This window comes from Stegostoma tigrinum, chromosome 23 (genome assembly GCF_030684315.1).
Source record: "Stegostoma tigrinum isolate sSteTig4 chromosome 23, sSteTig4.hap1, whole genome shotgun sequence".
NCBI lineage: Eukaryota > Metazoa > Chordata > Chondrichthyes > Orectolobiformes > Stegostomatidae > Stegostoma > Stegostoma tigrinum.
The window spans coordinates 13,858,353-13,885,307 of NC_081376.1; the positions used below are offsets into that span (position 1 = coordinate 13,858,353).

Consider the following 26,955-nt stretch of genomic DNA (forward strand, 5'->3'; position numbering starts at 1 on the left):
GACCTATCCCCTCCCTACCTCCCCACCTATACTCTCCTCTCCACCTATCTTCTTTTCTCTCCATCTTCGGTCCGCCTCCCCCTCTCTCCCTATTTATTCCAGCTCCCTCTCCCCATCCCCCTCTCTGATGAAGGGTCTAGGCCCGAAACGTCAGCTTTTGTGCTCCTGAGATGCTGCTTGGCCTGCTGTGTTCATCCAGCCTCACATTTTATTATCTTGGAATTCTCCAGCATCTGCAGTTCCCATTATCTCTGATACCCTTAGCTTGATTGGAGTCAGGTCTCTTTTACGGTCACATCATATTCCTATCTGACCACTAATTCCTGCAGTTCACTCATCGTATTTGTAATGCTTTATGTGTTTAATTTTATTTATTCCCTGTTAGCATAGTTCCTTACTATTTCTTAGTCTGGTGTTTCACAATCCTTTGTATGCCTTGTTTGTTCTTTCCAATGCTACACTCCGCTTTCAGGCTCTCGACAAATTGGTTTCGACTCTCTCACAAAGTACGGGGAAAGTGCCAACGAGGATATTGGTACCAGTCATGTGAGTTTTAAAAATATGATTTGAAGATACACAAATTGGCTGTATAGATTCCACATTCCTCAGAATATAAAACAGTGTCAAGGGCTATGGGCCAAGAGCTAGAAAATGGGATTACTGTTGTCATAAGATAACATGGTGTGAAGCTGGATGAACATAGCAGGCCAAGCAGCATCATAGGTGCAGTAAAGCTGACGTTTCGGTTCGAGACCCTTCTTCAGAAATGGGGGAGGGGAAAGGATTCTGAAATAAATAGGGTGAGAAGGGGAGGTGGATAGAAGATGGATAATGGAGAAGATAGGTGGAGAAGAAAGAGACAGGTCAAAGAGGCGGGGTTGGAGCCAGAAAAGGTTAATGGAGTTAGGGAGGGGATATGTTGGTCCAGGGAGGATGGACAGGTCAAGGAGGTGGGATGAGGTTAGTGGGTAGGAGATGAGGGTGGGGCTTGAGATGGGAGTAATGGGTAGGGAGGCCAGGTGGAGCTGGGCTGGTTTTGAGATGTAGTCAGGGGAGGGGAGATTTTGAAGCTTGTGAAGTCCACATTGATACCCTTGGGCTGCAGGGTTCCCAAGCAAAATATCAGATGCTGTTCCTGCAGCTTTCGGGTGGCATCATTGTGGCACTGCAGGATGCCCAGGATGGACATGTCGTCCAAGGAGTGTGAGCGGGAGTTGAAATGGTTTGTAACTGGGAGGTGTAGTTGTTTGCTGTGAACTGAGTGTAGGTGTTCCACAAAGCGGTCCCCAAGCCTCCGCTTGGTTTCCCCAATGTAGAGGAGGCCACTACCGGAACAGCGGATACAATATACCAAGTTAGCAGATGTGCAGGTGAACATCTGTTTGATGTGGAAGGTCTTTTAGGGCCTGGGTTGGGGATGAGGGTGGCGGTAAAGGGGCAGGTGTAGCACTTGCTCCAGTTGCAGGGAAAAGTGCTGGCTGTGGTGGGGGTGGAGGGGAGTGTGGAGTGGACAAGGGAGTCACGGAGAGGGTTGTCCCTCCGAAAAGCAGGTAAGAGTGGGGAGGGAAAACTGTCTTTGGTGGTGGGGTCAGATTGCAGGTGGCAGAAGTGTCGGAGGATGATGCGTTGGATCCGGAGGTTGGTGGGGTGGCACGTGAGGTCAAGGGGGATTCTGTTTTGCTTATTATTGCGGATAGGGGGTGTGAGGGATGAGTTGCGGGAAATGCTAGAGACATGGACGAGGGCATTTTTGACCATTGTAGAAGGGAAGTTGCAGACCTTTCAAAAATGAGGACATCTGAGATATGTGGGAGTGGAATGCCTCCTCTCAGGAGCAGATGTGGTGGACGCAAAGGAATTGAGCATAGAGAATGGCCTTTTTGCAGGAAAGTGGGTGGGAGGAGGTGTATTCTAGGTATCTGTGGGCGTCGGTAGGCTTGAAATGGATATCGGTTTCCAGGTGGATGCCAGAGATGGAGACAGAGAGGTCCAGGAAGTAGAGAGAGGTGTTAGAGATGGCCCAGGTGGCAGGTATTGGTGAAGTAGATGAACTGTTCAAGCACGAGGTGGCGCCAATACAGTCATAAATGTAACGGAGGAAGAGGTGGGGGATCGGGCCAGTGTAGCTGCAGAAGAGGGACTGTTCCACATAACCTACAAAGACGCAGGCATAGCTTGGGCCCATGGCCACCCTCTTTGTCTGTAGGAAGTGGGAGGAATTGAAAGAGAATTTGCTGAGGGTGAGGACGAGTTTGGATAAGCAGATGAGGGAGTCAGTGGAGGGGGACTAGTCGGGCCTGCGGGGACAGGAAGAAGCAGAGGGCCTTTAGAGGCAGAGGACCTGCATGGGGAATGCAGGTGTATAGCGACTGGATGAGATGTTGGGGACCAGGGAATTCAATGTTTTTGAGGAAGTGGAGGGTGTGGGTAGTGTCACCGATGTAGGTAAGGAGTTCCTGGACCAAGGGGGAGAAAATGGAGTCGAGATAGGTGGAGATGAGTTCGGTGGGGCAGGAGCAGGCAGAGATAATGAGTCGACCAGGGCAGGCAGGTTCGTGGATTTTGGGAGGGAGATAGAAGCGGGTGGTGCAGGGTTGGGGAATGTGAGGTTAGAGGCTGTGGGTGGAGGTCATTTGAAGTGATGAGGTTGTGGATAGTTTGGGAGATGATGGTTTGGTACTCGGGTGGGGTCATGATCAAGAGGGCAGTAGCAGGAGGTATCAGAGAACTGACATCTAGCCTCGACGATGTAGAGGTCAGTGCGCCATACTGCAACTGCGCCTCCCTTGTCTGCGGATTTTATGGTGAGGTTGGATTTGGAGCGGAGGAAGCGGAGGGCTACACATTCTGTGGGGGAGAGGTTGAGGCGAACAATGTCTCTATGGCAGTTGGAGATGAAGAGGTCGAGGTAGGAGGCCTTAGGGTGGTGTCCAGGAGGAGGGGGTGTGTTGGAGGCAGGAAAAGGGGGATGATTAGGCTCATGGTTAAAGAAGTATGCGCGGTAGCAGAGGCAGCGGAAAAGCTGCTGAATGTCCAAATATGAGTTGTATTCAGAGATAATGGGAACTGCAGATGCTGGAGAATCCAGGATAATAAAATGTGAGGCTGGATGAACACAGCAGGCCCAGCAGCATCTCAGGAGCACAAAAGCTGACATTTCGAGCCTAGACCCTTCATCAGAGAGGGGGATGGGGTGAGGGTTCTGGAATAAATAGGGAGAGAGGGGGAGGCGGACCGAAGATGGAGAGAAAAGAAGATAGGTGGAGAGAGTATAGGTGGGGAGGTAAGGAGGGGATAGGTCAGTCCAGGGAAGACGGACAGGTCAAGGAGGTGGGATGAGGTTAGTAGGTAGATGGGGGTGCAGCTTGGGGTGGGAGGAAGGGATTGGTGAGAGGAAGAACAGGTTAGGGAGGCAGAGACAGGTTGGACTGGTTTTGGGATGCAGTGGGTGGAGGGGAAGAGCTGGGCTGGTTGTGTGGTGCAGTGGGGAGAGGGGATGAACTGGGATGGCTTAGGGATGCGGTGGGGGAAGGGGAGATTTTGAAACTGGTGAAGTCCACATTGATACCATTAGGCTGCAGGGTTCCCAGGCGGAATATGAGTTGCTGTTCCTGTAACCTTCGGGTGGCATCATTGTGGCACTGCAGGAGGCCCATGATGGACATGTTGTGGCGGGGGCGGGGTGTGAGGGATGTGTTGCGGGAAATACGGGAGACGTGGTCAAGGGCGTTCTCGATCACTGTGCCTGGCTGAACTCATCCTCACCCTCAACAACTTCTCTTTTGACTCCTCCCATTTCCTACAGACTAAGGGGGTGGCCATGGGCACCCGCATGGGCCCCAGCTATGCCTGCCTCTTTGTAGGTTACGTGGAACAGTCCCTCTTCCGCACCTACACAGGCCCCAAACCCCACCTCTTCCTCCGGTACATTGATGACTGTATCGGCGCCGCCTCTTGCTCCCCAGAGGAGCTCGAACAGTTCATCCATTTCACCAACACCTTCCACCCCAACCTTCAGTTCACCTGGGCCATCTCCAACACATCCCTCACCTTCCTGGACCTCTCAGTCTCCATCTCAGGCAACCAGCTTGTAACTGATGTCCATTTCAAGCCCACCGACTCCCACAGCTACCTAGAATACACCTCCTCCCACCCACCCTCCTGCAAAAATTCCATCCCCTATTCCCAATTTCTCCACCTCCGCTGCATCTGCTCCCACAATAAGACATTCCACTCCCGCACATCCCAGATGTCCAAGTTCTTCAAGGACCGCAACTTTCCCCCCACAGTGATCGAGAACGCCCTTGACCGCATCTCCCGTATTTCCCGCAACACATCCCTCACACCCCGCCCCCGCCACAACCGCCCAAAGAGGATCCCCCTCATTCTCACACACCACCCCACCAACATCCGGATACAACGCATCATCCTCCGACACTTCCGCCATCTACAATCCGACCCCACCACCCAAGACATTTTTCCATCCCCACCCCTGTCTGCTTTCCGGAGAGACCACTCTCTCCGTGACTTCCTTGTTCGCTCCACACTGTCCTCCAACCCCACCACACCCGGCACCTTCCCCTGCAACCGCAGGAAATGCTACACTTGCCCCCACACCTCCTCCCTCACCCCTATCCCAGGCCCCAAGATGACATTCCACGTTAAGCAGAGGTTCACCTGCACATCTGCCAATGTGGTATACTGCATCCACTGTACCCGGTGTGGCTTCCTCTGCACTGGGGAAACCAAGCGGAGGCTTGGGGACCGCTTTGCAGAACACCTCCGCTCAGTTCGCAACAAACAACTGCACCTCCCAGTTGCAAACCATTTCAACTCCTCCTCCCATTCTTTAGATGACATGTCCATCATGGGCCTCCTGCAGTGCCAAAATGATGCCACCCGAAGGTTGCAGGAACAGCAACTCATATTCCACCTGGGAACCCTGCAGCCTAATGGGATCAATGTGGACTTCACCAGTTTCAAAATCTCCCCTTCCCCCACCGCATCCCTAAACCAGCCCAGTTCGTCCCCTCCCCCCACTGCACCACACAACCAGCCCAGTTCATCCCCTCCACCCACTGCATCCCAAAACCAGTCCAACCAGTCCCCGCCTCCCTAACCTGTTCTTCCTCTCACCCATCCCTTCCTCCCACCCCAAGCCGCACCCCCATCTACCTACTAACCTCATCCCACCTCCTTGACCTGTCCGTCTTCCCTGGACTGACCTATCCCCTCCCTACCTCCCCACCTACACTCTCTCCACCTATCTTCTTTTCTCTCCATCTTCGGTCCGCCTCCCCTCTCTCCCTATTTATTCCAGAACCCTCACCCCATCCCCCTCTCTGATGAACGGTCTAGGCCCGAAACGTCAGCTTTTGTGCTCTTGAGATGCTGCTTGGCCTGCTGTGTTCATCCAGCCTTACATGAGTTGTATTCATCAATGTTTGGGTGGAGGGGGACAAATGTGAGCTCATTACTGGGGACTGACTGTGTGTCCTTACTAAGGGCGAGGTGATGTCACATCTGTGTTGACCAGTAATATACAACAGGATGAATAGCTTCCATCTGAGCTGTAAAAGTCTATCGGAACCAGTCCTAATGTCTCAACCTGCTTCACATATTACAATTTTTTCCATGTGACCATTCATTTATCATATGACTTGAAAAAATATAGATCATGTTTAAAGTCTGACAATGTGATCCATAATTGTATTATTCTCTAATTTGAAGTAGATCATTTTTAGTGTGCTGACAGCAATCACTTATTTCAGTGCCAATCGATCAAAGTATTTTCTGTCTTATCTCTATTGATGACTCATGCCCATCTTCTGAGACAACATTGCAAGACCCCAGTTATTCAGGGACTAGTCATTAACTTGCTGTTGTAATTACTTTCAATGGAACAATTAAGTGGGATATTCCCAAATTTCACCCTCTGAGTAAAACTGCAACAGAGGCAGGAAATCAATACCTTTACAGAATTTATTGGACTCCTGACAATTAGCTCACTAGCTAGTTTTGGGAACTATTTGGAAAATCTGCTCTCACCTCAAGGGACACACAGTGTAAAAATCAAATTGCTTAACAACAGGTAAACCTGATCTTTGTTGAAAATCTTATATTCTATCTGGTCAAGGCTGAATCGGACATTTACTGACAACTGAATCATCATATTTTTGCTTCAGAATCAAAAGTGTAGAATTTCTTTACGTGTTTTTTTGTGGTTTGTTGCAATTAACGTAAATCTCAATGATATGACTGATTATATGATCCTAACATCAGTAAGAGAAGACATCTTTCTGGAATGAGTGTGTGAAGAGTGAGGTCTGGGACATGGCACTGGAGCTCTCTATTTGAGAACCTACTTTGTATACATATAAATAAAGGTGTGTTTTAGTAGCTTCAGAGTTGAGAGCTTTACTTAGCGATAAGGAGCAAGCAGCCTCAATGACTATCTATGTACACAAACCCACAGCCTGAAATACTCCCAGATCACTACATCAATGTGCAGGTAGCAGTATTGGTTTAAAACAGAAGATCAAGTATGGTAGCAGCTATGGGGAAGAAAAAACCCTCCAGAGCCAAGCTCTGAAGTTAAAAAGGATTGCGAGGGACAGAGCTGTAAAGAAAATGCTCTGAACACAGCGAAAAAGAACTTCAGAAGGCTTTGAATCCTAGCCAGGAACCAGCAATACTCTGGAAAGGAGAAACAAGGGAGCAGAATTGTTTTGACTGTAACAAGAAAAAAACCCAGGTACTCATTCATGTCAGTCAGGCATGATAGTCTGCAGGGGTGGCAGCTCTGATAGAAACCTTGCCACTACATCAACCATTTGATAATGCGGAAGATCTGCAAGAAGGTCAAAAGTGATACCTTTGGAAATGGCAGTTTCAGTGCTCCAGAATGGCTTCAGGTTTTCATGTGGAAGAGCAGCAGTATCAAATCTAAATGCTTTTATATGTTGTGGGTCCAAGTAGTTGATGAATACATCTTTTGCATATCCGTGTGCCAAAAGAGATTGCGTGATAAAACAGACAGGATTCAATCAACAATTTCACCATTCAGGAAAATCGCTAAGTGCCCTTGACAGATTTATATTGTATAACAGGATATTGCGAGTATGGAGCTTTGAACGGTGAATTGATTAGAGACTGTATAGTAGTCGGCGTGAGGGATGAGAAGCTATCAGACTTTCTTCAATCCAAGGATGATTTAACATTGGAACAAACAATTCACTTCACTAACTGCAGGCAGAATCAGGCCCAAAGTCAGCCACACTGAGAGGGAACATCAGGAATTCTTCCAATATGGTTGATTGGATATCTTCCCAAGAGTGTGCTATCTACCTCCTGAAAACCCACCAAAATGCAAAAAGAGTGGGAATCAGCATCATTGACCATGTTAAGTTTTATGTAATATGCAGCTCCAACAGAATCACTCATGCATTGAATGTCCAGCAAGAGTAACTGACTGCTATAAACATGGCTACTTGGGCTAATTTAGAAAATATTGTAGCAACAGTCCTGCTTGCAAGGAGTAAGTAATTTATGAGTAATCGCATAATCCCAGAGGCAGCCTTGCCAATGCTTCCTCTGAGAATTCCGTACTCACTTTCTCAGAGGGTTGAGGAGATGGCTTTTGGAAGAGCCAGCTACTGCTCTGTGGTGATGGTGGACATGTTGGCAACAGCTGCAAGACAAAAGGGACCAAAGACATCGCAGCCAGTGGTTAGAAATGAAAATGCTTAGGCCATTAGAAATGTAAAAGGTCCATAAGATCAGACCGAAGGAATAATTACCAAATTGTCCCCCCCAGATAAAGAAAGAGAAATTGGAGGGAGCTTTAAATAAGATAACAGCCCATGGACTTAGGAACAACGTACAGGCATGGATAGAGGGTTGGCTGACAGGCAAAAAGCAGAGCGTGGAAATAACAGTTCTTCGTCATAATTGCACAAAGTGACTAATGGATGTCCACAGGAGTCCTGGAGAACTATTCATGCTGTACATTAACATTCTGGATGAAAGAACAGAGGATATTGTTATAAAATCATACAGCATGGAAACAGGCCCCTCCATCCAACTAGTCCCTGCTGAACATAATCCCAAACAAACTAGTTCCACTTGCCTGCTCCTGGATATATCCATCCAAACCTTTCCTATTCATATCCAAAAGTCTTTTAAACATTGTAAGTGTACCCACATCCACCAATTCCTCAGGAAGTTCATTCCACATGCAAATCACCCCCTGTGTAAAAAATTTGCTCCTCCTATCATTTCTAAATCTCTCTCCTCCCACCTTAAAAATGTGCCCCCAATCTTGAAATCTCCCAACCTAGGGAAAAGACAATGACCATTAAGTGTGTCTAAACCTGTCATTATTTAGTAAACTTCTATTAGGTCACCTCCTAACCTCCTACACTGCAGTGAAAAAAAATTCACCCTTTCTTTCTAACTCAAACTTTCCACACCGAGCAACATCCTGATAAATCTCTTCTGAATCCTCTCCGGCTTAATAATATCCAATAGATAGAAGGGCAGGTAGTGTTGAGGAAACAGGGAGACTACAGAAGGACTTGTACAGAGAGTAGGTAAAGAAGTGACAGGTGAAATACAATGTGGAAAAGTAAGTGAGCTTTAAAGAATACAATTTGAAGATGAAGGGGAATTTCATCAGCCAGAGGTTGGCGAATCTGGAACTCAATGCTGCAGGAGGCTGTGGAAGTCAAGTCATTGAGTATCTTTAAGACATAGATAGATAGGATCTTTATTAGCAAAGGTATCAAGGTTTAAGGAGAGAAGGTAGAAGAACAGGGTTGAGAAGTGTATCAGCCAAGTTGAATGGTGGAGCAGACTGATGGGCCAAATGGCCCAATTTTGCTTCTAACTTAGGTTTTATGGTTTATAGTTGAGTAGACATTTCAAGAGTTGAGAGAAAAGTATCATTTGTCTGGACTTGAGCCTTTATAACAGACAGTGTTGGGAAACAGGTTGAAATTTAATTTTAATGCTTGTGTTAAGATCATTCAGTGATGTATATATAAGCTTGGTTTTTCTCTGTTTTCTTTTTTGTAGTAAACACATTGTCTATTATTAAAGAATTTCTATTGCCTTTTGTGACTAATCACCATATTAACTGACTACGCACGAACATACATTCTGATATCGGACTTCTGAAGCAGTACCAACAGCTGAGATCATAGCAGTAATATTTTGTTAATTTGACTTCTAAACTGGATGAAGTGTCACAAAATACTATCAGAGATTAATGTTACCATTTAACATCCTTCCAGGTTATAATAAACCTGTTATTCGAGACATCAAAAATTATATTTGCATCACTCATATCTGAGGTCATTACTCTGATTTACTTTCTTACATGAGCATTAATCATATCTAGCATTGAGACACTAACAGAAAATTGAGGATGCAATTATCTGGAAAACAATACGATTTTTTTTGCACAATGCATGTTTAAAATATATCTACCCTTTCCTGTGTGGATATTGTTGAGAGTGCATTTCCCATCTTCAGTCGACAACAGCTTGGAAAAGATTATAGGAGCTGAGTTCTTTAACAGAAATGATGGGTTGTGTCTGTGGTATCAAATGAAGCAAAAAAGAATGTCTTCAATTAATCTTGTTCCACTGGGTATGTTCTGTTCCTGTGTTCAATGACATTAGTTTGAGACACCTTTATGAACAGAACTATCCTAAGAAAATATTCTCCATTTTGTATTCTTGAAGGTAGATGTTACAGAACATAGAACATAGAACAGTACAGCACAGTACAGGCCCTTCGGCCCATGATGTTGTGCCGAATTTTTACCCTAAACCTAAGGTCTATCTAATCTCCACCCCTACCTTGTCCTATCATCCATATGCCTATCTTATACTTGCAATATTGTATTCATCTGCGCTAAAAAATGCACATCACTTCATCTGATCATGAAAATGTTGTACCTTTATGCTTTAAGTCAAGACTGCTAGCTTCAGTTGGGGTTCCTGGTCTGTAGAATCTCTCAACTTTGGATGTTTGCACATAGATTTTCTCTGAGACTATTTTCTCCTTATCTTTTAAGTAAAGCTCTTCAACTCTTTATAAGTTGTAATAATCCTATATTGTCATTTGGACATATCAGGTTAACAAATATAATACTCCAAGACCTCTCTCTTCACATGCGTACTGTAAACTTAGGAGCTTACTGATGTCAGTCATATGATCAGTTGTACACATGAATTTTATTGTAGCTCATCTATACCCCCCACTACCCAACTTCATCCTTACTTGTTCTAAAGTATTCCAGAAGTTTATTTTTACTTACTTACGTAGACTTTGTCATCATTTATGTCATTATGAACACAATTATTCCCATTATATCACTATTATCATCATCAGCCCCCTTCTACTCATCAATATCTAAATCTCACAGATCAAGATGTTGAATGTTTAAGTTGCAGAGTAATGTAATACTCCTGCTGCAATTTGCCTAAACTTTTCATTAGTTCTGGAAGTTTTTGTCAAAATTCTCTCCCATCTTCATTCTGAAGTACTACATCTATTTTGTTTAAGAAACCCAGACAAGTTGATTTCTGCTGAAGAGTAAGTTGCTCCGATTTATCGGCATATATAATGTTCTCTGACATTTGTAACAAAACTTCAGGTTGAATTGTGCATTTAACTGAAGAGCTATGCCTCTTGACATTTGGATTTTGATGTGAGCTGGTCTGACTCACAGGCCTCGACCATGGCAGATTGGCTGCCTGTAATGAAACAACTGCCCCCGTGTCAAGTTCAAACACTTGTTTGGATGTTATGAGGACCCGTTTTGAGGAAGTGTCACTGGACCCAAAATGTTAACTCTGATTTCTGTCTACAGGTACTGCCAGACCTGCTGAGCTTTTCTATCAATCTCTTTTTTTCTGGTTTATAGCATCCACTGTTCTTTCGGTTTTGATTTGTTTGGATGGTCCTGTGTCAGTTATGACTCCCTTAGCTCTTCTCTAGGAGTGTTAGCTCCACTTTTTATTTACATCTTTAGCTTTTTGAGCATTATCCTTATTGCATGTTGCTCATTTTTCCGGAAATATTTATTTTGCCAGACCATTTCTTTGGCTTTGAGGTGACGGAGGGGCTGTCATCCTACACTGTTTTCTGAAGGGTCCCAGTGGCCCTGCTTATCGCACTCAGCTCCTGTTGCTGGATGTTAAATGGACGAGTGATTCTGCCTGCGGCCCCATCTTGACAACTTAACGTGGTCAATAAAATTCCCCTTCACCTTTCCTCATTGAAAAACAAATCTCTCTTGAAGTTTAACAAGAGGAAAGTACTTTAAAAGCAACTTTGGAAGTCTCGTCATTGTAGTAAGCCCTACTTGCTGAGTTTCATACCATCCATACTCATTTTAAATATTAAACTTAAAATCCTTTGAGGTTGTGCTCAAAGTGAGTTGAATAAAGGAGCATGTTTTGTCGATACTTTTTTTTGTCAGATATTGTTAAATGTAATTTGATGTAACCTTTGGCAACATTGAATTCCAAGGGAATATTCTAGATCCTGCCAAGACTCCTTGATAAAGTTAGGTGGTAATTGTTATATAATGTTGTGTTGCATTATTGGGAAGGCAGTTTTTCAGGCATTGTTGTACCGTGTATCGTGGGTACATCTCATTTGTCCAAATAACCCCACCAGGAGTGATGATTGCACTTTGTGGCTATAAACTGCTTTTGTACATCTTGAAGTTGTGAAGGATGCTATTAAAATGCTCTTTCTTCCTTTGCATTGTGATAGAGTTATACTTCAGAACTTCACTGGTTTACCTTCTCGGTAAAGGGTACAGAAATGATACTATTATTTGGACGCATTTGCCTACAGGAGTTTAAACATGTGAGCAGAACCCATGGTTGTGTGAATTGTGCATGACCTGTAGAAACAAAGGTTTTAGCAGGACAAATGGCCAGTACTCATCCTGGCTGCTTTTCTCTCGCCTTATTGCCTGTTTATCTTTTTGGAATGAGTAAGTGATTCACATCATTTTGTCATTTCAAGGGACTTTTTTTTTACAAAAACATTTATGCACATGAATAATTGGTATTCTTTACTACCACTAAATATTGTCGTGGATCATTGGCAGACTAATACTTACAGTCTCAGCTAAAAATACACAGAAATTTCACAGAGTTGTCATTCACCAGAAGCTGTGAACGATTGCTTGATGAACATATTTGCTCCTCTACAGTTCTGACGTTGGATTCATGCCCTTGAGTCTGACAAGATTAGTTTTTGGATGAGAGGTGAGAATTGGAAGAAATTATTAACTCCTTTATCATGTTTAAAGTTTTATCCATGCATTCACCTGCCTTGGAGACTGAATGAATATGTTGGGTAGAATTCACATGGTGCATTAGTATTTTATGAATCTGCCATTTTGTGCCCTTGTTCCTCTATGGCCTCCCCACTCGTCTCACACGTTTTCAGTAATTTAGTGGCTGATGAATAATTCTCAATAAGTGCTACACCACCAGCATGTTGAGTACAATTATTTTTTGTAAGCACCATTTTAGTTTCAGAACAACTATTACTGCTGCTGACTAGCAGTTTTGTGCTTCAGAGCTCAGTGGGGTTTTGCTGTCTTTTCAACCACACTGGTTTCTCTTTGTTATGGTCCCTTTCTCAGTTTGTCTGTACCACTTCCTCCTCGCTGTGTTTGCTCCAACTGGCAGAGGTAGAGTTGCTATCTCTGGTTGGACATATTAATGGAGATTTTTATCACATGATCTCCAACCTCGAAGCAGGCTGTTTTATTGGACAGGCTGCTTTCTCTACACTTACCAATACTTTTATAACTAGAATAACAAAATTTTGGAAGCAACTGAGAAAAAAACATGCATTTCCCTTACCCTCACCTGACCTTTCTTCTGGGGTGCTCGCATCAGTGTCAAGAACAACAATTTTCAACACTCGGGCAAAATTTTTGTGGCCTTCCAGGAGGAGAATCATATTCAACTTGAAACATCTACTCGGTCTCTCTTTACACAGACACCTTCAGACCTGCTGATTATTTCTAGCACTTTATTTGTTGAAACACAGCTTGTTGAAGAGGGAGAGTTGAATATTACAATGGGTGTATGTAGATTTATAGAATCTTGACAGTATGGAAGCAGGCCATTTGGCCCATTGAGTCCCTGATCAACCCTCTAAACAGCAATCCACCCAGACCCAGCTCCTGTCCCTGTAACCTTGCATTTCCCTTAGCTGATTCATGTAGCTTTCACATCCCTGGACACTACGGACAATTTAGCACAGCCAATCCACTTAATCTGCATATATTTGGACAGTGGGAGGAAACCCACTGCAAACACGGGGAGAATGTGCAACTACACAGACTGTCGCCTGACTGTGGAATCAAACCCAGGTCCCTAGTATTCTGAGGCAGCAGTGCTAACCAGTAAGCCACCGTGCCCCTGTGTTACAGAAGCTTTCAGTTTCTGAACCAATGAGGGAAGGTGGGTATACTATGGGCAGCCAGTTAAGGGCTTTAGCCATGTCAATGTGAACTTTAGCCAACATTACCACCCCTGCACCACTCCCCCCCAACCCCGCACCATCCCAAAGGGGGGAGGTTTGTAACCTGCAAATTGACTCAACTCCCGTTTCCTGTCTCCATTGCAAGAATTTAATGTATGGAGTGTTCCAGATAATGCTGAAGCACTGGCAACCTTTGGCCTTGGCAAAATGGGTCCTACTCTTCTCTTCATGTTAATGACAAGCATCAAAACTCCCTTGGCTGAGATTGTTTTTCCTTTCTAAAGTCCATTATTGTTAGAATGGTGCAAAGCTGCCATAATCTGATTGAGGTTAGTTAGGGAAAAATCTACTTTGCGGTGATGTGTGTTTGACTTCTGGCTTAATTTCAGAATTCTATGATTCAGTTAGGTTAAAGCTCACTTCCACTGTGGACTTTCTCAATTATCCTGGCTCGGCATGTAACAATATAGTATTGGGATTAGATTTGACTCTGAAAATTCAATTCTAAAACAATCAACTCTCACTGCTCCCAACTGTTGCTAGCAGGTGTATGTAATAATTCAGTTGCTGCTATTTCCACCTCCGGGAGCCAGCATTTGTGATATTATTGTCACATTACCATCCCCTTTTGTTTTGAATTTCATTCCTTGGTTATTTAATCCTGCCTTGCACCTTATAACAGACCTGGCCTTTTGAGGCTGGGCTTTCAAATTGGAGTTATGATCTGTTCACTCAGATGAACTCCACGACCTGTTCCCATGGTTGAACTGTATGTGCTGTTGTGACATTATTTTTAAATTCAAATGCCCTGTTCGACCAGAAAGTGATCTCAGCGCCCAATTAGAGGCACCAAGCATCCCCAGGAAGTAGGAGTTACCTGCCTAGGGTCAATATGTGGCAGCATATTGAGGCCTGCAGCTGCTTTGGTAAAAATAGCAGGCAGCTCTTGTTTTCCTATCTGCACCTCTGCTTACCATTTGTCTGATGAGTCCTTGACATAGTCACCTTGGTAGAAGATAGACTGGTGCTCAGACAAACCCTAGTTTCTCTCAGGTTCTGCATTGTCTTGTAATGATGCTTAGGACACCAATGTAACTTGTACCTGACAGCAACTTGTTTAAGATAAGATCCTCTGCCCATTTGGCTAGCTGATGGTTTTTGTCTACCATACTAGCCAAAGCAGGCCCCTGTAGGTCACAGTCTAAAAAGAGGATGGTGGCAGTAAACCTATCTCTTGGCATTCAGTCGTCCAGCTAGTTCACACAACGCAGTGCCAATGGTGGTCATGTGAGGATTTACTTTAGCTGCACCATACAGACAGTAAACAGCAGTGAGGATTGGAATTAGGCGATTAGTTGTAAGGAAAAAAATTCCAGAAGAAATTTTTAGTTACAGGTTTAAAAATGATTTGCAGACAGTCATCAGCAGAAGGAACTTAACAATTAAAAATCTGCAGAAGACAAACTCAAGGCAAAATTCTGTGAGGGATCAACAACAGTCAAGGGAAAGGCACTGGCAAGTGTGAGATAGAAGGTATGTTCAGCTGGCACAGTAGTCACACTTGGCAGCTATAGATTGCATTGGATTGCAACCAACTAATCCCAATTAAATGTGCAGCCTGAGAGAGACTGGAATTCAGATGTTCTGTGAGCAAAGTTGAAATCAATGATTGAAAAAGGCAACACATTTCAAAAAAAGCACATTGACAAACTCAGAGATCTAGGAGTAGGTGATGTTTTTCGAGAGAATCCCCACTGTGTGGAAACAGGCCATTCGGCCCAACGAGTCCACACAGACCTTCTGAAGAACATTCCCCATGGCTATTGCACCTAACGGACATATCTCTGGCCTCTACGGACAATTTAGCATCACCAATTCACCGTGTCTGCACGTTTTTGGATTGTGAGAGGAAACTGGAGCACCTGGCAGAAATCCACACAGACACAGGGATGTAACTACACTGCAGAGCGAGCATGGCTGCAATAGCAGGTGGAAGCCACTACACTGTTGTACGGCATAATTAAAAGGCTCCGCAGCAGGTGAATAAAGCAGCATTACTATGTTGATTGAAAATCAATAAGAAAAGTGAAGTGAAGCAGCATTGCTATGCAGAAGATTTAAAAGTCTTTTAGGCAAGGAGAATAGAACAGCATTGAGACACTGTAGAACTGAAAAGCTTTAAAATGAGAATTATAAATAACCACATGGAAAGAAATGGCAACGGAAATAATATTGCCAGGAAGATTTAGTTTTAGAGATGGACCAAATGGAATTAGCCATTTGGTGAAAACAGATCTCAAGATCCAGAATCACTTCCAAACTGAATGCGAACTCTCCAACAGAATAAGTTAACACCCTTTTGGATTCAGGCTGGGGCAACAGCTCCCTAAGGCACAAAAGAAGGAAAATATACTTTTGATGAAGTTCGACAATCTTTTGACAATGTAATCTTTAAACAAATGACACTCTTGAAGGAGCAAGACCGAACGGAGATGTTCAGCATCCAGGGAATCTACTACTAATCTCATTAATAATCCATGTGGATTAGTGAGAAAATGTTACTATGGAGCTTTAAAGTCTGAATTTAGAACAGATAGAACTGTCCTTTGAATTACTGACAAACCTTGGACGGATGTGTTGCTTAGTCAGATGTCCAAAGCAGATTTGACTTTGGAGAGAGTTATTCAGATGGTGAGTCAAACCAAAGTCCTGAAGCAACACACCTCAATCCTCAGAAAAGAAGATCAACCTTATTGTTGGAGATCTGCAGAATCCATTCAGTGTGTAAGGTCCAAAAACTATAAGGTTACAAAGACACACACAAGAAGTCAATGCAGTGTCAGCCAGATAGCAGACAGTAAAGGTTAGTGTCAGCACTGTGTAAACACAAATCTTCAAGGGTAAAAACAGTATCCAACAATTTTTTTTTTTGAAAGCTACATCTGTAAAATAATGGACCACTTCCAGAAGCTAAGCAGAAGTAAGACAAAATAATACAACATGAAAAGGTCAAATAGGTATTCAAATAAAGGTGTTGTTGAAGTTGAGAAACATACAAAAGAAGAGAAGTCAAATGTATTTAACAGTGAAATCAGTGATTCAAACTGAACATTTTGGCAAGAAGCAGTTTATGCCAATGAACATCTCACTAATTTTAGATTTGGTACAGTGGTAGGTGTTACTATATTGTCATATGAATAAACCACAGGGAAGGAAATAGTTTACAGCCTACAATGTGGTCCAGAAGATACTCCAATTAAGATGAAGGGTATGTTGCAAGCAACTCCATTAAACAAATGATTTAAGAGAGAATAAAATGTATATTCACATCATAATCAAGAGTTCTCACTTTTGAGCATGTATCTTGATCTCAACCTTATCCAAGGGGCAGAAGAAATTAACTAGTTAGAGTCTACAGTGAACAGGTCAAAAACAGCCAGTTATGCCAAGCTAGTACAAAGAAATGCCAATCAGACAATAACTGGTATGAAACCACAGCTCAAGGAAATGTAGGTAATTAGCAAATAGTTGTTGAACAACCAGTCAAGAAAAAATTGGCAGAAGATGTTATTAGCCTTCCTAGACTCAAAAAAAGAGTCGACTAAGATTTCTAGTGTTGGCAGAAAATAATTGTTTTGTATGGTTAATAGGATGAAAATCTGCAACTACATGGGGCTGACAGAAATGTATTCTATTTCTATCAACACTGAAGAGAATTCAGATGACATAAAAAAGCAACATTTGTGAGAAAATGCAAATGATGAGAAAGATAATGAGTAATGTAACCCACTCAGAGATTGAAGAACTGCTGATGCTGGAGTCAGAGATAACACAGTGTGGAGCTGGAGGAACAGAGCAGGTCAGGCAGCATCAGAGGAGCAGGAAAGCTGATGTTTCAGGTCAGGACCCTTCTTCAGAAATGGGGGAGGGGGAAGAGAGCTCTGAAATAAATGTACAGAGGAGGGGTGGGGCAGGATAAGGTGGGGAAAGTAGTATAACCCATTTGAGTTAATTCATGAATCTTTGATTAAAATTGTTCAGACAGTGACATGGTCTGGTGAACAATTTGTTATGACAAGTTCAAGTTTGATGTCAGATGATATGATAACACAAGTTCAAGAAGAATATTTCAATTCTTAGTTTTTCAAGGATGAGCCATCAGTACCAATGACAGCGATAATGCTGATTGAGTAGCAATTCTCAAGTTACCTGATGAAGTAGACGTTTTGGGTGCATCCACTAACACAACCAGAGGAGGTAAATACAAGTTGAAGTATAAGTTGACATACTTCAGCACAAATTGGCTGCGAAATTGAAAATAAAGATTTTCTCACACAGGTTGAGGATAGGCTGTATGCCGGTCCATATAAACCACCATTGATTAGTGTCCACAAACACTGTCAAGAAGAAACTAACTTGCACAAAGGTCTAGGATCCTGTGAAGAAGAAATTGCCTGCCTGAGCTGCATATTGAAAGATCGCAGGCAAATCAGTTGAGGGTTGTGGTGATTTTGACAGCCATTGGTAAAGCATGGTCAGGTTGCAAATATCTGTATCACCCTGACTGGATATCCTCAGCCTCCTGGGACTCTAGGCTTCAGACATGTCAAAGAAACCTATCACGTGCTGGGTGGACCCTGCGTGCTGAGTATGGCCTTCCGAGAGTTTTATCTGTTCTTCTTTCGCCTGTCGATGGATGTCAGTTACCAGAAAGCTGCTGCTGTTGTTGTACTGTTGGTAGCTATTGTTCCTTGTTTGTGATCCCAAATATAGCAGCATAGGTGATACCTCGCCTGATCAGAAAGACCACAAAATTGCAGACCAGACTCAAAATTATTGAAGAAGCATCTAAAGTGAGTAAAGCACACTTTCAGTGCTACTCTGAGCCAACATGCCTCTTCCATCGGGCAGAAAATATAGAAGTTTGAATACACGTATGAACAGATTTAAGAGCAGTGTCTCCCCTGCTGTTATCAGATTTTTGAATGGACCTCTCAAATGTTAATTCTGATCTCTCTCTCTCTCTCTCTCTCTCTCTCTCTGCACCTTTCTACAGCTGTTACACTGTAGTTTGCACTCTGTTCTTCTACCCTGATGCACTTTGCATGGTGAGATCTGCCTGTAAAGCATGCAAAAACCTTCTGAAGGAGGGTCCAGGCCTGAAACATCAGCTTTCCTGCTCCTCTGATGCTGCTTGGCCTGCTGTGTGCATTCAGCTCTACACCTTGTTGTCTCAGGTCCTCCAGCATCAGCAGTTCCTACTATCCCTTACCTTTACTCCTTTGCAGTCCTTTCTGGTATTAAATGGAAAGACAATGTTAACTTTTAACTTTATTTCTTTATTTTTCTACTCATTCTAAGAACAACGGTAATGCCTTACTTTTAACTTTGTCTCTCTAAGCTATTACTTGTACGTAGGTTCTTTCCTGAGGTACATTTGTACTTAAGATGGCGCTGTGTGTGACGATATTGTACACTTTTCACGGTACTCCCGTGCTTCTGTACTTCAGTACACATGATAATAAAGTTTAAATCAGCAATCCAGTGAAACAACACTTTTCACAGTACATGTGACAACAATAAATCAAACAACCCAAAAAGTGTTTCTTGTCTTACTTTCACTTGCAAAGTCATGGAAACTCAGGAAAAACTGACTCAAGAGTTAAACTGAAAAATCCTTGCTAACATTTTTCTAATTGAGCATAACAAGCAATAAATTAAAATCCCAGAATCTCATAAGGACGTGAGAACTAGAAGCAGGAGTAGGCAATTTAGTGTCTTGAATCTGCTCTGACTTTCAATATAATCAAGGCTGCCCTTGCTGCTTGGCCTGCTGTGTTCATCCAGCTTCACACTTTGTTATCTCGGATTCTCCAGCATCTGCAGTTCCCATTATCACTGACCTTAACTTTCTTTTGCATTGTTCACATGCAGTCTAATGTGCTGCACTGAAACTTGGAAGACATTAGGTTGGAGCTGGGTGTCTGGTGAGAGGTCAATTTTGCCAGTTTTACCCTTCTATCCATTCTTAAATCCACGCACTCCTGGAGATAAAATCCAGCTCACTCTGTCTTTATTTAATTTTTGACTATAAATTGGAAGTTAAAATTAAGTTTTTCTTTCAGTTGAACATAAAATGATCCAGTGGTTGAACTAACAAAGTAAAACCTGGTGGACTGCATCCTGGGTCGTTTCTAAAAAACAAGAGAAAGGCAATTTTTCTGTATCTTAATTTCAAAACCATTCAGTAGCCATATCATTAAATCAACTGAATAATATCAGTAAGTTTAATACATATCAAATTCGTGACACTTCCTGAACTACTGAAGTCAGTTGGACAAAACATTGCAATTGTACTTAATTCACCAACATTTTATCATATATACTTAAACTTGCACTTTTTTTTCTTAACATATCATTGCCCATTAAAATATTTAACAGAAATTTAACTGGTCATTTTCAGACAAGTGAACTAAGTTTATTTTGATGAGAAAGAAAAGCAACGTAAGCCAAGATCACAACAGCAGAATGAGTCCAAATGGAATAAACAAAATCAAAGGAAATAACTGTTTAAAAGATGAAAAAAGATATACGGAATGAGAAAAGGTTATTGCAGGTTAACTAAAATAAGTATTAAAGAGAGTAAATGGATTTTTCACATCAGCGTTTAATTATGTCACATTGCATTCCATGCTAAATAATGAATGCATAAATGTGTGTTAAAAATGATTACAATTATAAATATGCTTGTAATTATATGATACTGCAAACTACAAACCTAACTAATCGCAACCATCGTGAGTCCTGAGATTTCTGCAGCTCTTTTGAATTTAAAATGTTTTATTTGTTATCTTATGCAGTAAACAGTACGATACAATTCATCAGTTAATTACCAAAATTTGTCAAGCTTCTGGAATGCTCACATGATGTTTGGCAATGTTCGTTCCTGAAATCTGTTGTCAATCACATTGGGCTGAATCTTAAGTGCCATTTGTCAGTTATATCATACTTTTTGGAAGGTTTCTCACTGAGGTCTTGTGGATATTTTCACGTTATCGTACCAAACTTGATTCATTAACTACCTTCACCGTCGCATGGCACTTCTTTTACTCAATTTATTGCATCACATGTTGTTTCTAGAACAAGGTACCACTGCCAAGATATTCTAGAATTGACTGGCATCCTTGGCACTGGCACTGGCACCATCTTTAAAAGGTTGTTGTGCCCCTAGACAGGTCCTGTCAGTCTAGAAATGGCCTGCATGGTTCCAGGACATGGCAGATACAAATTTGTGCCCCACTTTGCAGCAGGAACTTGGTGGTCCTTTTGAATAGGATAACACACAGGTGGGATGTTCTGTTCACCTAGGATCAGCAGAAGAGGCAGTAACACCAGACCATATCCCCTTAGTCTAAGGCTGCAACCTAACTAATCACCACAGTCACACGAGGGTAAGGAAGGTTTGAGTTATGAAGAAAGGCCAGATAGGCTGGGACTTTTCTCACTGGAGTGCAGGAGGCCGAAAGGTGACCTTGTAGACATGTATAAAATCAGGAGGGGTATAGATAGGGTTAAAGGTAGGTATCTTTTCCTTAGGACTGGGGGATTCAAACTAAAGGGCATATTTTTCGGGCGAGAGGAGAGAGATTTAAGATAAATCATGAGAGGAAAGTTTTTATTTACATAGAGGGTGGTTCGCGTGTAGAAGGAACTTCCTGAGGAAATGGTGGCTGTGACTACAGTTACAATGTTTAAAAGACATTTGTATAAGTACATAAATAGGAGGGATATGGGCCAGGAGCAGACAGGTAGGACTAATTTAGTTTGGGATTATGTTTGGCATGGACTAGTTGGACTGAAGGGTCTGTTTCTGCACTGTATGGATCTATAAGACCTGGGTGTCCGAAGTCTAAGCCATCCGTAGCAATATAGAAAGAAGGTTGATGACTTTCTCCACTCTATCAGTGTAAATGTCATCATCTTGTCTCTGAGATCTCACACTTAGTTTAGTTCTGCTACTGTACTCACCTTTCACCAAGGCTGATACTCTGCAAACAGCAGAACATCTGTAACTCCTTCAGTAGGAAACTGAGAGGCTACCACTGTATTAGGTACAACAGTCATAGAGATACCTGTCTCCACAAAGTGCTGCAATGGCTTCTGCCTGGGGATTCATGATTATTGTGAATTTCTGAAAAATGCTTAAAATGTCTCAATTGTTATGCAGCTCAGACCTCCCAATGTGAAGCTGCCTCTAATGCATCATTGAGAACCTGACTCAGTGGTAGCATGTGAGATTGCAGGCAATTTGCCTTTCTCGAAACCAATAACCATGAGTTGAGCCCTTATGTATCTTAATCGCCTGCCGAGCTCATCCATCTTTGTCCAATTTTCCACTCTCCCCTTCATTTCCTCTTCAGGCCTGGGTGGGGTGAGAACCCTGAGACAGGCAGTCAGCATTACTGAGCAGAAGGGTCAATGTGAGGACCCTTTGAGAGAGGTACCTTGATGTCTATGTGCACAGATCACCAAAAGTTGCAGGACAGCTCCTGTGCAATTGCATTGACCTGAGCCATCTTCACCCTCATCTGGAAGTCTAAAGTGGATCGTGTCCACAGGGATATAATGTATAAAATGCTGGATTACTGGGGGAGGGGAAGGAGTAACGTACCTAATGCTGCCCTCATCCTGGTGGCCACCTTTGTGCATATCTGCATCAAGTTAGACGTAGACTCTTGGTACACAAACACCAAGTGTCACGACGTACCTGATTGTCCCCGGTTTGGCAAAAGATGGGCCTGGCCTTGTTGCTGCAGAACACTCTCAGTAGTTGGACTATTCTGTATCACCCGTTCTTTGTACGAAAATTTGTAAGGAAAAAGACCTTTGACCACAGGTCCATCAGGAAGTGACCAGCACACAGTGTTGTCAAGACCCTGTGACAAAAGGAGAGGGTAGATCCTGTCAGGTTGTTCACTGAGCAGACTGTCAAGAAAGCCTCATCACCAGAACTTTCCAGCAAGCACCAAGACATCGCTTGGCTGGTGGTTAGAAGGGCACTGCCTGTGAAATCTTTCATGCATACCTGGACACCCTGGGTCACTGCGTGCTACCCTTGAAGTAGCTGTGGGAGAGGATACAGACTGTCACACATCTCACTCTGGGAATGTGTCTTTGCAAAGGAAATCTGGAGATAGATGCAGTGGTTTTTGCTGAGGTTCATCCTGAGCAGGTCTGTGATACAGACTCTGTGCTCTATGGTCTGTTTCCCAGGACGCACACTGAGACAAACATCCACTGCATCTGGAAGACCATCGACTCAGTGATGGACACTCTTTGCTCTGCCCGAAACTTATTTAGTCTTCCACAGCAAAGAGCTGACCTCGAACAAGTGTTGCAGCCTGACACATTTCAAAGTTCAGGACTATGTGCTGAGGGACACACTAAAGCTTGGGACAGCCAAGGCGCAGTGGGGAAAGACCACAGTCTGAGGTCTTCCTGCTGAAAGTAAATGTGGGTCCTTTCAGTTATCGGATTCACAGTGTCTCAACTATATATAAACATAGTTTTGTACAAGTAAGAAATGCCTTTGGTTTTGTTTTCCTGGATGGAGTCAAACTTCAATGTGTGTTTGTTCCTTCATACGCTTCTGAACAGAACTGAACTGCAGCAGTGATGCATATACAAAAATATTTTTATGAATGAAGTGCACTTTTGAAATAAAAAAAAAACTGGTTAAGAAAGCATATGGGATACTTGCTTTTATTAGCCAAGACATTGAACAGAAGAACAAGAAAGTTGTGCTGGAACTGTGCAAAACGTGGTCAGGTCACCACTGGAACATGTTGAAGTTCTGTTTACCCATTACCAGAGAGGGGGCAGAGGAAATGTGCCAGGGTGAAATAACTCCACAGAGCCTGGTATGCCATCACCAAGTCACGTTTCCAGCTTCTTCAGAGCCAGCTCTCAGAGTGAACAGAACACCTGGCACGCCTGTTCCTATCTGTCAGCCAAGACCTCCTGATTGGACCAGGTTAACAGCCCCAGTCAGGCAACTCCATTTCTATGATGTCCACCTGGCTGACCTCATTACAATCACTATACTTGGAGCAACAAAGTTTGAGGGATGATTTCGTCGGGGTGTTTATGGTGATGATGGGCATTTAAAGGATGAAGGAGATTTTTATTTCACTCAGGGAGGGTGGGAGTCTGGAACACAGTGTCTAAAAGGGTGTTTGCATCAAAAACTCTCATAGCATTTCAGCCTTATTTTGATATTCACTTGCATTGCCATAACCTCCAGCACTATGGACCAAAGGCTGGAAAATAGGACTAACATAGTAAGGTATTTGTTGACTAGTGTGGACATGAAGGGCTGAATCGCCTTTGTCTGTGCTGTAAATATCTCTAAGTCCATGAGTCAACAAGGCTGAGAAAGATCCAGTCTGAGTGTGTTGCTGATAAAAACTGTCTATTATGCAAAGCCTGTTTAAAATATGTTAAAATATTAGGTCCACGTGAATGGAGGTAATCATTTAATTATTTACAAGGTTAAGGTGTCATTTTGTTTATGAGGAGTCGATGATATGTACCCGCTATTGAGGTTTAATGGAATTTATTGCACAGTGGTAGGAAGAAATTTTCCCATAGTTTAATCAGCTTCTCTTCTGTTATTACTTAACTCTCTCTGGAGGTTAAATAAAATAGATAATATGTATGTAATTCAAATTATATATGCTTGGGCGATGGGACTAATTTCATTTTGAAAGATAAACAGGAAGTATCCTTATTAGCAATCCAACTCACTGAATTAACCAAAGCATCTCCAGTTCAAATGCTTACATGATGTAATTGTTCAGGGAAACAAGATTATGAGCACATTAAAACAGTTTTACATAATCTTTGATCTTTTGAGAATCATCTCCTTGTCCTCATCATCACATCCGACTGACTCATAAAAATATTAGAATGTTCACTGATTTTTCATTATTTTGTTTTATTATTTTTATCATTTTTAATTTGTAGCCGTGAACTGTGAGCTGAGAACTCAAGGTGACCTTTGGACTATGAGTTACGTCTTGTTTAAACAAAGTGAACAAATAAACTGTATATTTCATGTTCACGAGGCCAGGCCTGGAAGTTAAATGCAGGTTGCTTCTTCTGTTTAAGAAGTGTCTATAGGTGCTTTAACTCTGGAGACGTCTAATGCTCAAACAGATGGCGTATGTAACTGCGACCTCATAGAAAGATGGTCACTCTAACATAGAGAGGTCAAGGTTTGCACTGGGTTTTGAACTGTCGGTTAAGTCAGAAGGATCATGCCTGCAAAAGTTACAGGATTGGAGGTTTGACTGCTGTCTGGTTGACCTCTCATTATCAACTTATTATCAACATTATCAACAGAGAATAGATTCTCAGTTATAATAATTAAAAGAATCTTCCCTGGAGACTACTGGAAGATATCTACAGGCATCAGTGTCATTAGAAAATAAGCAAGGTAATAATCCCATGTGCTGGTGATATTACAGATCGTGGAGTCTGCTCAAGTGAACGTAATCAGGTTTCTGAGAGCTTCGACTGACAGAAAGAGAGGGAGACTTGTAGCTCTTAAAGTTTCTTTCCTTATGGACTGCCTAGATTGTGAAAACAGAAATCCAGTCCAGAAAGAGTTACTGGGAAACCATCCACAGAGGCCTCCACAATATTTTCCAAAATCAGGTTTTCTGGCAATTACGGGCCAATTACGTCTCATTTCGTTTCCCCTTTTTGTTTCTCCCTACACTGTCTCCTTTTGACTGTCTGTCAGCGTGTAAGAGTGGATTGAAGAGGATTGGGTTTAAATCATAGAAATTAATTAGATTACCTTGTGGTTTAACTTTGCTGTGTGAAAGCTACTGTATTATTAACAAATTGTTGAATCATTTGTTAATTGCAGAAACCTGGTGTCTGGCATTGGTTATTTACAAAATCTGGTACTGGTTATTCAAAGTGTCTGGTTCGGAATCATTGGGATCAATTTTGAGGGTCAGTGAGTATTTTAAATTTACTTTATTATGGTACAGAAGTGGGGTAGCTGATTTGGTTCAGTTGTCTCTCTCTATATCATAACTGAATACATATTTCTACAGCAAAAACAGAAATTGCTGGAAAAGGTCAGCAGGTCTGGCAGCTCTTAAATCAGAGAATCAGAGTTAATGTTTCAGGTCCAGTGACCCTTCCTCAGAACACTGTATCCAAAATATTAACTCTGATTTCTGTTCACAGATGCTACCAGACCAGCTGATCTTGTCTAGCAATTGCTCTTTTTGTTCCTCATTTACAGCATCTGCAGTTCTTTCAGTTTTTATTACATTTTTCTATGGACGGACTGTGTGAAAAACTGAACCTATAGAATTGTTTGGATACTTTCTAGATTGAAAAACTATTTTATCATGTGTTTTCTTGGAAAATAAGATAAATAATTTAATGTGTGCTATGGTTTACCTGCTGTTTACAGAAAGTCCAATAGTTTGGGAGAAAAAAAGGCAAGCAAAGCTTTCAGGTAGATACATGCTTTGCTTTAAGGTCCCTAACTGACAGAAAACCTGATTTTTGGACAAGTCTATGGAGGTCTCTGTATGGATAGCTTCCTCATAACTCTTTCTGGACTTGATGCCTAGATTGTGAAAACAGAAAGTCTGTAAGGAAAGAAACTTCAGAAGCTACAAGTCTCCCTCTCTTTCTCTCAGTTGATGTCTTGGAAACCTGATAAGATTTTCAAATGTCTATATTTCAGACCATATAAGCCCTGAACAGCTGAGTGATGGCCACTCTCTGAAGATGTGGATCCAGCTTGATTTCGACCTGAAGGTTTTTGATCAGTCTAAGGCTGTCAGCAATTCAACATCACTGACAAGAAACTGAGTGGTCTCAGGGAGTCATCAAACTCCATCCTTTTTATTGGTCAACAGGGGTATGTTTTCTCTGTCCATTTAAAAAATACTGTCTGCAGAGATTGCTCTTTTTTGCATTGTGAGGGTACGTTTGGGATTTAGTGGGTGTCCTTTTCAATCCAGATTATAGTTTGGATGTTAACCAATGTTTGCCTTTGTTTTAAGACTAAGTTTTGTACTGTAATAAACAGATTATTGAGCTTATCAAGGAAGTCTGGTGAAGGTTTACTTTATTCTGCAGAATCATAAAAACGAAAATGAATTGCTATATAGGTAATGGAATTAAAACATTTAGACTAGGAGTGCAAATAGCATAGTGGAACTTGATTACCAGCACATTTATCCCTTCACAGTCATAACAAAAAGAAAGCATTTTTATCATGCATTTCATGACCACTAGACCTCCAAAGCTACTTTACAGCCAGAAAAAAGTAGTTACTGTTAAACAGCTACCTTGTGAAAAAAGACTATTGTTGTAACGAGGGAAATGCAGCAG

The 26,955-nt window shown here is 42.4% G+C and overlaps 1 protein-coding gene across 1 annotated transcript in view; it reads left to right on the top strand.

Moving 5' to 3' along the window:
• The window catches only part of card11 (caspase recruitment domain family, member 11), a 370,578-nt gene that overhangs the window by 99,503 nt on the left and 244,120 nt on the right, over positions 1–26,955 (top strand). The window lies entirely within an intron of this gene.